The sequence below is a fragment of the Polyergus mexicanus genome, unplaced genomic scaffold (assembly GCF_030449975.1).
Source record: "Polyergus mexicanus isolate NDT 795.1 unplaced genomic scaffold, iyPolMexi1.0 SCAF_46, whole genome shotgun sequence".
Lineage (NCBI taxonomy): Eukaryota > Metazoa > Arthropoda > Insecta > Hymenoptera > Formicidae > Polyergus > Polyergus mexicanus.
In genome coordinates, this window is record NW_027223366.1 from 58,824 (window position 1) to 68,732 (window position 9,909).

At 44.7% G+C, this 9,909-nt stretch overlaps 1 pseudogene; it reads right to left on the reverse strand.

Annotated features, from left to right (window-relative positions):
• Positions 1–368: 368 nt before the first annotated feature.
• Positions 369–2,201, reverse strand: LOC138943843 (small subunit ribosomal RNA; annotated as a pseudogene).
• Between the last annotated feature and the right edge of the window lie 7,708 nt (positions 2,202–9,909).

Sequence of the window (9,909 nt, forward strand, 5' to 3'; positions counted from 1 at the left end):
CGCATTCATCTAATTTTGCAATTTGCGCAACGAGCCTCAACGGGTCGCGCGCGACGCGACGCGACGCCGGTTGCGGCTGCGAAGCTTAAGGAGAGAGTCTCGGATAATCCTCTCCTCCTCCATCCCGCTCGCACGACGCCGACCGCACCGAAAAAGGCCGACGGCGCTCTGCTGCTGGCTTCCCTTTCTCTCTCGGGTCGTCGCAGAGGCGCGCGGCGTTCGACGCGCGTCGTCGTATTAGTACATGCGGGATATAATCCATCAATTCCATTTTACTTTCATATCTGTTTTCTTTGTCCATTCAGTCGCCGACTGCTGCGAGCGCGCGTCCAAAAGACTCGAGACGCAGAGCAGGACCTCCGGAATGTTAATGATCCTTCCGCAGGTTCACCTACGGAAACCTTGTTACGACTTTTACTTCCTCTAAATGATCATGTTTGGTCATCTTCCCGGCAACATCGGCAATGCCGAGACATTGCCGCGTACCAGTCCGAAGACCTCACTAAATCATTCAATCGGTAGTAGCGACGGGCGGTGTGTACAAAGGGCAGGGACGTAATCAATGCGAGCTTATGACTCGCGCTTACTGGGAATTCCTCGTTCATGGGGAACAATTACAAGCCCCAATCCCTAGCACGAAGGAGGTTCAGCGGGTTACCCGGGCCTTTCGGCCAGGGAACACACGCTGATTCCTTCAGTGTAGCGCGCGTGCGGCCCAGAACATCTAAGGGCATCACAGACCTGTTATGGCTCAATCTCGTGCGGCTAGAAGCCGTCTGTCCCTCTAAGAAGATTTGTTTGTACGTTGGTAGTAAAAGCCCCCGCCAGCCGAAGCCGGGGGCCTTCGCGATACCATAAGGTACGCCTATTTAGCAGGCTAGAGTCTCGTTCGTTATCGGAATTAACCAGACAAATCGCTCCACCAACTAAGAACGGCCATGCACCACCACCCACCGAATCAAGAAAGAGCTATCAATCTGTCAATCCTTCCGGTGTATGGACCTGGTGAGGTTTCCCGTGTTGAGTCAAATTAAGCCGCAGGCTCCACTCCTGGTGGTGCCCTTCCGTCAATTCCTTTAAGTTTCAGCTTTCCAACCATACAACCCCCGGAACCCAAAAGCTTTGGTTTCCCGAAAGGTGCCCGCCGAGTCATCGGAGGAACTTCGGCGGATCGCTAGCTGGCATCGTTTATGGTTAGAACTAGGGCGGTATCTGATCGCCTTCGAACCTCTAACTTTCGTTCTTGATTAATGAAAACATTTTTGGCAAATGCTTTCGCTTCTGTCCATCTTGCGACGATCCAAGAATTTCACCTCTAACGTCGCAATACGAATGCCCCCATCTGTCCCTATTAATCATTACCTCGGGGTTCCGAAAACCAACAAAATAGAACCGAGGTCCTATTCCATTATTCCATGCACGCAGTATTCAGGCGAAGGTAGCCTGCTTTAAGCACTCTAATTTGTTCAAAGTAAACGTACCGGCCCGACTCGACACTCAGTAAAGAGCACCGCGACGGGATATTAGTTGGACCGCCCCTCGCGAGGCTAAGCCCACCGGTAGAACGTCCCACATCACGCCAGTTAAACTCCGCGAGCGGTGAACCGACGATGTGCGACACAGATTCAACTACGAGCTTTTTAACCGCAATAACTTTAATATACGCTATTGGAGCTGGAATTACCGCGGCTGCTGGCACCAGACTTGCCCTCCAATGGTTCCTCGTTAAAGGATTTAAAGTGTACTCATTCCGATTACGGGGCCTCGGATGAGTCCCGTATCGTTATTTTTCGTCACTACCTCCCCGTGCCGGGACTGGGTAATTTGCGCGCCTGCTGCCTTCCTTGGATGTGGTAGCCGTTTCTCAGGCTCCCTCTCCGGAATCCAACCCTGATTCCCCGTTACCCGTTACACAAGTTATTCAGAGTCACCAAAATAAACGGTGGACGAACGGCGAACCGCCCGCCACCGATTGGTTTTGATCTAATAAAAGCGTCCCTTCCATCACTGGTCGGGACTCTGTTTTGCATGTATTAGCTCTAGAATTACCACAGTTATCCAAGTAAATGTGGGTACAATCTAATGAACCATAACTGATTTAATGAGCCATTCGCGGTTTCACCTTAATTCGGCATGCACTGAGACATGCATGGCTTAATCTTTGAGACAAGCATATGACTACTGGCAGGATCAACCAGGGAGCTTCGTGTTCGGTTACTCGAGTGGAGCGGTAACGCGAGCGAGCCCGAAGGCCCGTCGCTATTAAGCTCTTACTTCTCGCGCCGCCGGTCTTTATTAGCCGGTCGGCGACACTCTATCTACTTACTACTTATTACGCAACACACTTTATGCGTGCGTCTCGTCTTCGCGAGAGGAGCGAGGCGGTCCGTGTATATAATAAACCTCCTCCTCTCTTACTTCAAGATCATTCTCCATCTTATATTATGTATTATAAAAAGATCATACACATTCTCATTCTCCCAATGTAAACGCGCGATCGCGAGGACAGCGCGATTTACCCTGACGCTAGATCGACGATGCCGATGCTTAGACTTCGAGGATAAATGTGCTATCGTGCTTTTAGCACGCACTTATATTTCGCTACGGCGTACAAAGCGTGCGGGAAGAACGTTGTAATCGTCCTTCCACGCCACTCGTATCCGTGGAGTAAACGTTCCGTAAGCGCGACCATTCCGCTGCTGCGTCCTAGACGAGAGGGAAACACACTAGATGCGTGCGCGCCACATAAGAGTCTTTCGGTTTTGCGACACCGACTCGTGGCAATGCTGTGCTCGTAATAAAAGTGTGTTCATAAAATAAGCGCCGAAGCGCGACACGTCATACCTCCTATAATACCCAACCGGACTTCCAGGCGGTCGGCGACGACACGGCTTTGCTTAGCGAGCGCGAGCTCGAGCTCGTCGAAACTTTGTCGACGAGAGCGTAAATACAATAGTCTCTTCCCTCATAGAGACGTTCAACCAAGCGCAGGGCCCGGTGGGTGAGTACAACAGCCCCTGTCTCTCTCCACTGTACCGAGGCACAACAGAGACAAACGGATGGGGATGGGCTGCCGGAAGATTGGATGTAGAGGGGATAGGAAAGCCGAGTACGGGAACGTATCTAGGTGCGCTCGCTACATAAGAGCCATTTGGTCAATCTGACACCGACTCGTAGCTATGATGTATTAAGGGATTGGTAAAAGCGACAGAGTAGACAGATCAATGAAAGTGTTAGTAACGAAGTTGTTAGTGAGAGTTGTTAATTAAAGTGGAGTAAAGAAAGAAAGAATAGGGAGAGAAAGACGAGATAGAAAAACAGAACGTGTGTATGTGTGTGTTGCTACGTAAGAGCCATTTGGTCAATCTGACACCGACTCGTAGCTATGCTGTATTAAGGGATTGGTAAAAGCGACAGAGTAGACAGATCAATGAAAGTGTTAGTAACGAAGTTGTTAGTGAGAGTTGTTAATTAAAGTGGAGTAAAGAAAGAAAGAATAGGGAGAGAAAGACGAGATAGAAAAACAGAACGTGTGTATGTGTGTGTTGCTACGTAAGAGCCATTTGGTCAGCAGTGCTGACACCGACTCGTAGCGTTACATGCTGTATAATGAAATAAAGAAATGGAATAATAAAGGAAGAAAAAGAGAAAGAAAAGGAAAAAAAGGAGAGTGTAAGAGTGTGTGTGTTGCTACATTAGAGCCATTCGGCCAGCAGAGCTGGCACCGACTCGTAGCGTTGCATGCTGCTGTTTTATGTAGAGATAGAGTGGGAAATAAGAGAAGAAACTGGAGAAAGAGAAAGCAAGAAGAGAAGACGAGAAGACGTATCGTTAGTTTTAGTTTTAGTTATAGTAAAGAGAAAGTACAAGAGAAAAGAAATGAAGAGAAAAGAGTATAGAGATAGAAAAGCGATAGCAAAAGCGATAGTACGAAAAGGAGTGAAAAGGCGTTAAGGTGAGAGCTTTTAGCTCAGGAGGGAAAGAGAGTAGAGTGACGAAAAAGAGAAAGAAGAGTGAAGAGTGTTAGTGGTGTTAGTAAGTTTTGTTAAAGAGGGGTGATAAGAAAGAGAGAGAGAGAGGGTGGCTTTCCCAAGGGTACAGGAAACCTGAAAAGAAAAGAAAAGATTAGTAACCACCGGTTCCGTCGCCGCTGGGCCAAAGACCTCAGAAGCGCAGGGCCCGGTGGTGCGAATATTGACAGCCCCTGTTCCTCTCTACTGCACCAAAGAACAATAGAGACGAACGGATGGAGATGAGCTGCCGGGAAGTGCGGAAGGTGTGTGAGAGGGAAGACCGGAAGGACGCTGTCACTTGTGAGCCATTCGATTAGCATCAGATCTCAACCATGACAATCCCGGACCCCGAGATCGGCTCAGAACATCTCTCGCGCGGGCCGGGATCCGGTGGATCAATCCGGATCACCAGCACCGGCGCAAGGATCAGTAGAGAGCGTCACCCGGACGTCCATCAGAAGGTCATAGTATCACTGATGCCGGCTCATGACTGTGCGGAAAAGGGGGAAAAACTTCGCTGTGACTAGACTCAGCCGACACCTACCGAATCTTACTTTCTAAAGTAGGTGGCGTTTTCAGGAGTACCACGAGAAGGTGGATGCTCAACGTGAGAGGCTAGAGGTCCTAACTAGAGGACTGATATCGCTACGCGATTTCGCATCGCATAGCGATTCGCATCACGTTCCAACCCCGACTCTCAGACCCCGAGATCGACTCAGAACATTACCCGCGCGGGCCGGGATCCAACGGACCCGTGGATCACCAGCACCGGCGCAAGGGTCAGTAAAGAGCGTCACCCGGACGTCTTTAGGAGAGCCACGGTAACTCCCAGTAGATAGGGACATTTTTTTTTTCATTTATTTCTCATTCTAGTGCGGCACCCGAGCTAATGCTCGCTGCTAATAATCTCCGCTTGTTACACCTTTTTATATTAATGTGTCTGTTTATTTGTCTATATTTACGGTTTGTATATTTAGCTTAACTTTACTCTGATTTATTTATTTATTTTATCTTAACTCTGCATATTTTGTAACTTAATCTATAAAATTTGCGTCCTCTTACCTGCAGTGTTTTTACTGCATTTCCGTCCCTAGCCACGTGGAGGCGGGTCGATTCTACTGTCCAGATAGTTTTTCTTATGATTAAAAATGTCATTTGTTATTTTGCTCAATTTCAAGTATGATTCCTTATTCTCAATCAAAATTTTCATTGTTTCTTTTTTCTCTATAATTTTTTTTAAAATGTTGCTTTCTATTTTATCCTTTCTAATTTCATTATACTCTGTACAGTCCAAGATAATATGTTGAACATCTTCCGTTATATTTATACAAAAGCAGCATTTGTTAGTATCACTTCTACCTAATTGTTGTAATTTACTATTTATCGTTCCGTGTCCTGTTAGTAAATATGTTGTGTAGAGTCCAGGATGAAACCATTTTTTGTTGTTTAATGCATAAGTTACGTTAGGTATAAACTCGTAGGTTACTCGTCCTTTGTTACTATCCTGCCATCTGCTTTGCCATACTTTCATCGCTATCTGCCGAATTTTCCTTTTTTCTTTGTTTACATCTTTTTTTGTCAAGTTTTCTACATTCTCAGATATTTCGAATTCTTCCCATTTGACTCTAATACCTGTTCTCATCTTCATTTGTATGCCTCTTATGGTGATCATAATATCTATTGGTAGACTACCAGTTAGTACTTGTAAGGCTACTGTCGAGACTGTTCTGCATGCCCTTGACAAGCTAAGCAGAGCGAACCTTTGTGCTGAGTCTAATTGTCTTTTCACATGAGTGTGTTCAACAGCTTTGTACCAAGCTCCTGCTCCGTAACATACAATAGGTAAAATCAAAGCTTGATACATCAATCTTCTTGTTATATGATTTAGTCCCCATTCGGTTTTAACGACTCGTTTTAGTTTAGCGCAAACCTTTTTTGTTTTGTCTTTAATATATTTTGCATGTTCTATAAAGTTTCTTTTCCTATCGAGAATTATGCCCAGGTATTTTACTTCGTCGTAATATTTTATTTTTCCTTGATCATACCTCAAAGACGGTAATCTGTTTGTATTTAAATTGCCCTTAAAGAGGATTGCTTTAGTTTTTTCATTGGATATTTGAAGCTTATGTTCCATTGTCCAACTTTTTATTTCAATAAAAACCTGTGAAGCCTTCAATTCGATTTCTTTTCTTGAATTGCCGTGTATTAATACCAGCAAGTCATCCGCGTATGCCACATAACCACAGCCTTCAATCTGGTTTTTTAATAGTTTATCCATGATCATATTCCAGACGATCGGTCCTATGATCGATCCCTGAGGACAACCCTTTTCCATGTTGGGTCTAGCTGTTTGATGTCGAGTTGTAACCGTAAGTCGTCTGTCTTTGAAATAATTGCTCATTGTGTTAAAGAGCGTTTCCGAGCATCTAGCCTCTATCAATCTGTGAAAGATTGAGTACCACCACAGATTATCGAATGCTCCTTGTATGTCTAGAAATACCCCAACTGTATATTTTTTATTTGACATATCTATGTGTTCTACTATGGCGCCTTATGCAGCTACTATGGCGCCTTCTGCTGAACATTTCGATTTAAAACCAAATTGACAGTCATTGTGCATGTTTTCTGCTTCGTATACTTGTATTATTCTATTAATTAAAACTCTCTCGTATATTTTCCCTAAGACCGGGAGCAGAGATATTGGTCTGTATGAACCTGGGTCGTATGGATCTCTATCCCCTGGTTTTAATATAATTTTTAATTCAGCACTTTTCCAGCTTTTGGGAAAAACTCCCTGTTTTAGACATTCATTAAATATATTTAGTTCATTAAATATATAAGGATCACTTTTCGCGAGTGCGTGGATAAACTCGGTCGGGATCAGGGCTCGTGAAAAGGTGAGACACACGAAAAGATTTAGATATTGTCTTTATTTGCCTCTTTCGGCAATGGTCGATTTACAATAGTGAGCGTGCGGTGGATGGTGCAACGCGCTACATATAATGCGCGTAGATTATTCGGTGCGCGATGTTCGATATATCGAACCGCTTACAATATTCGTAAAACCGTGTTTATTTTGACGGCACGCGAAACGCGCAAGAAATCGGGCGCGGTCGGTCGGCGCGTGTACGGCAAGGCCGTGTTTATTTTGACGGCGCGCGAGATGCGCAAGAAATTGGGCGCGGTCGGTCGGAGCGTATACGGCAAGGTCGTGTTTATTTTGACGGCGCGCGGAATACAATGAAATATTGGATGATAGGTATTTCGGCGTGATAATTATAATTCGCTAGTATTAATATGTTTTTGATCGTGGTCGCGGGGTTAATCGCGTGTTCCCAGTGGTCGGGGAATGCGATCGGAGATCGAGTACTCTCGACCGGGCGGAGAACTCTCCGTCCCTGCTTCCGTTCGCGGAGTTGCGGATAGCGCGGCGGAGTCGAGAAAACTCGACGGGGCAGCGAACTCGCAAACCCACGGTCCGGCTGGCTGGAGTGGTCGGATGAGTGACCGTAGTCTAGGAGAGCGGCGAACACTCCGCTCTCGTTGAGTTAGTCGGATTTGTGTCAGGAGTTCGGAGACGGCGCGGAAACCGAGAATGCTCGGCGGAGGCTGCGAACACGTCAACCTCACGTTCCGTCGTTGCTACGAATTTCAGGATCGGTTCTGGTATCTCGGAGCGTACTGCTCGAGCGGATTCAGGAATCGTTCTGGTCCCGAGATGCCGAAACGCTGTTTTTTTTATATCCGAGCGTCTATCGGTAATTGCGTCGTTCGCCCCCGGGTGGGGATAACGACGCGTTGTTTTCGGCGGGTAAATTACGGTAAACGCGTCGCTTCCCCTGGGCGAAACGACGCGGCGTTTCGGCGGGTGACGCTCGGGATCTTCCGGCAGCGTTCGGCTATGCTCGGTCTTCGGCGTAACGGCGGCCGTATAACGGCCGTATGGTTGTTTATCACAACCGCGATGATTGAGGTATTAAAAAGGGCGCTAGGCGCCTCTGCCACTGCCCGGCTGGTGTTCGCCGGGCGGCAGACTTCCGGCTGGCTACGTGCCGGGTAACGATGGGGGGTGCATCGTTACAAGACCAAGTTTTCCTAACAATCTCCGGCTTGAGTCCGTCTTCGCCTGGAGCTTTCTTATCTTTCATCCTTTTAATAGCTGATTCTATTTCTTGTTGGGATATGGGCGATTCTAAATTTTGGTTTTTATAATTGTGACACTTATCTCTTATGTTTTTATGTAACTGTTTTTCTATTGAGATGTCGTCTACTGGAACTAGCCTATTTAATATTATATTTATTGATGTTGTCCAGTCCGTGGTGCATGTGTTGTCCGTTTTAATCGTATGGTAGAGTTCAAGAGTTTTAATTTTGTCCGTTATTAATCTATAAACTACGCCCCAGGGGTCCTTGTTTGCTATCTCAGTTACAAAATTTTTCCACGATTCAGTTTTACTTTTCTTAATTTGTGCATTATATTTATTCTTTATTTTTTTTATATATCCTTTGCTCTTTAAACGCTTGTTCTTTTAAGTTTAATTTTTTGTATTTCTGTACTTGTTTGCTATGTACATTTACTTTTTTCCTTAGTATGGACATTTCATCGTTCCACCATGCAACTTTACGTTCAATATCTTTTTTATACTTAATATTGTTTTTACATATTTCTGTGATTTTGTTATTAAAACATACGACCATTTCATCCACGGATAATCTTAACATTAGTTGCATCTTTTCTTTATTAAATTCCGACTGTAGACTTAATCCTATCTTATCCCAATCAGCTGTTTTAAGGTTAAATTTAGTCGAGTTAAATTTTTTTCTTGCACATGCCATTTTATTTATATACTCAAAATATATTGCATTATGATCGCTGTTGCACCAATCATCTTTTACACTCCAATGACTTATGTCATTTTTTAAGTCTTGTGTAACAAGGGTTATATCGATATTTGCTTGTCCGTTGACTGTCGAGAAAGTTGGGGGATTATTACTTTTATTTATTATGATTAAGTTATTTGATTCGATAAACTCTTCGAATTTATCGCCTTTAACATCATTACTAGCATTGTGCCATAGCACGGATTTCGCATTTATATCTCCTCCAATTATCATTTTGATACCTTTGGACAGATCCAAAGCCGCTTCCAGTTTATTTATATACTGTTCTATACCATGAGAAAATTGACAATATATGGATGTTATATAAAATTCACCTTCATCTGAAATTACATGTGCACATACACAGTATTCATCCTTAATCTTGTTATAGCCCGAACAGGCTATACACGAATTATTAAATATATTATTATAAATACATATTATTTTATATGATTGCTCAACGTGTAACGCGAATACAGATCACGTTACGAGCGTTGACCGAACAAAGCGCTGACAACGCGAGCCACGCGCTAAGCCCGAGCGACCGTGCAATCATTTCATTGCGAAAACGCGGAAATCAGGGCAAGCGGAAGAAGGACATTGCGAAAATGCAACGTAGAAGTCCTACTTAAAAGCGAAATAAAAAGGAATAAAGAAATTGCGAAAGTGCAAGCAAAAAAGTCCTACTTAGAACTTCTTAGCTTGCATCCGGAGATTGCCAAAATCAAGCGACATGACACACAGCCTTGTCGCTAAACGACCCCCTCCCGGGAAGCCAAGGGGAGTTAATAAAAAGGCCCACCGCTAACGAACGGCGGGCAGTCTTCACCATTAATATTACGCGGGCAATCTTTATTCCTTTACGCGAGCTATATCTCTAACAACCGCGTGTCAAAACGAGTATCAATAATTATTATAATCAATATATTAAATAGCCACGCAGTCGGCAGAAATATATACGAAGAAGCGAGAGGCGAATCTCGAGACCGAAACACGACTCTAGACACGCGCACGT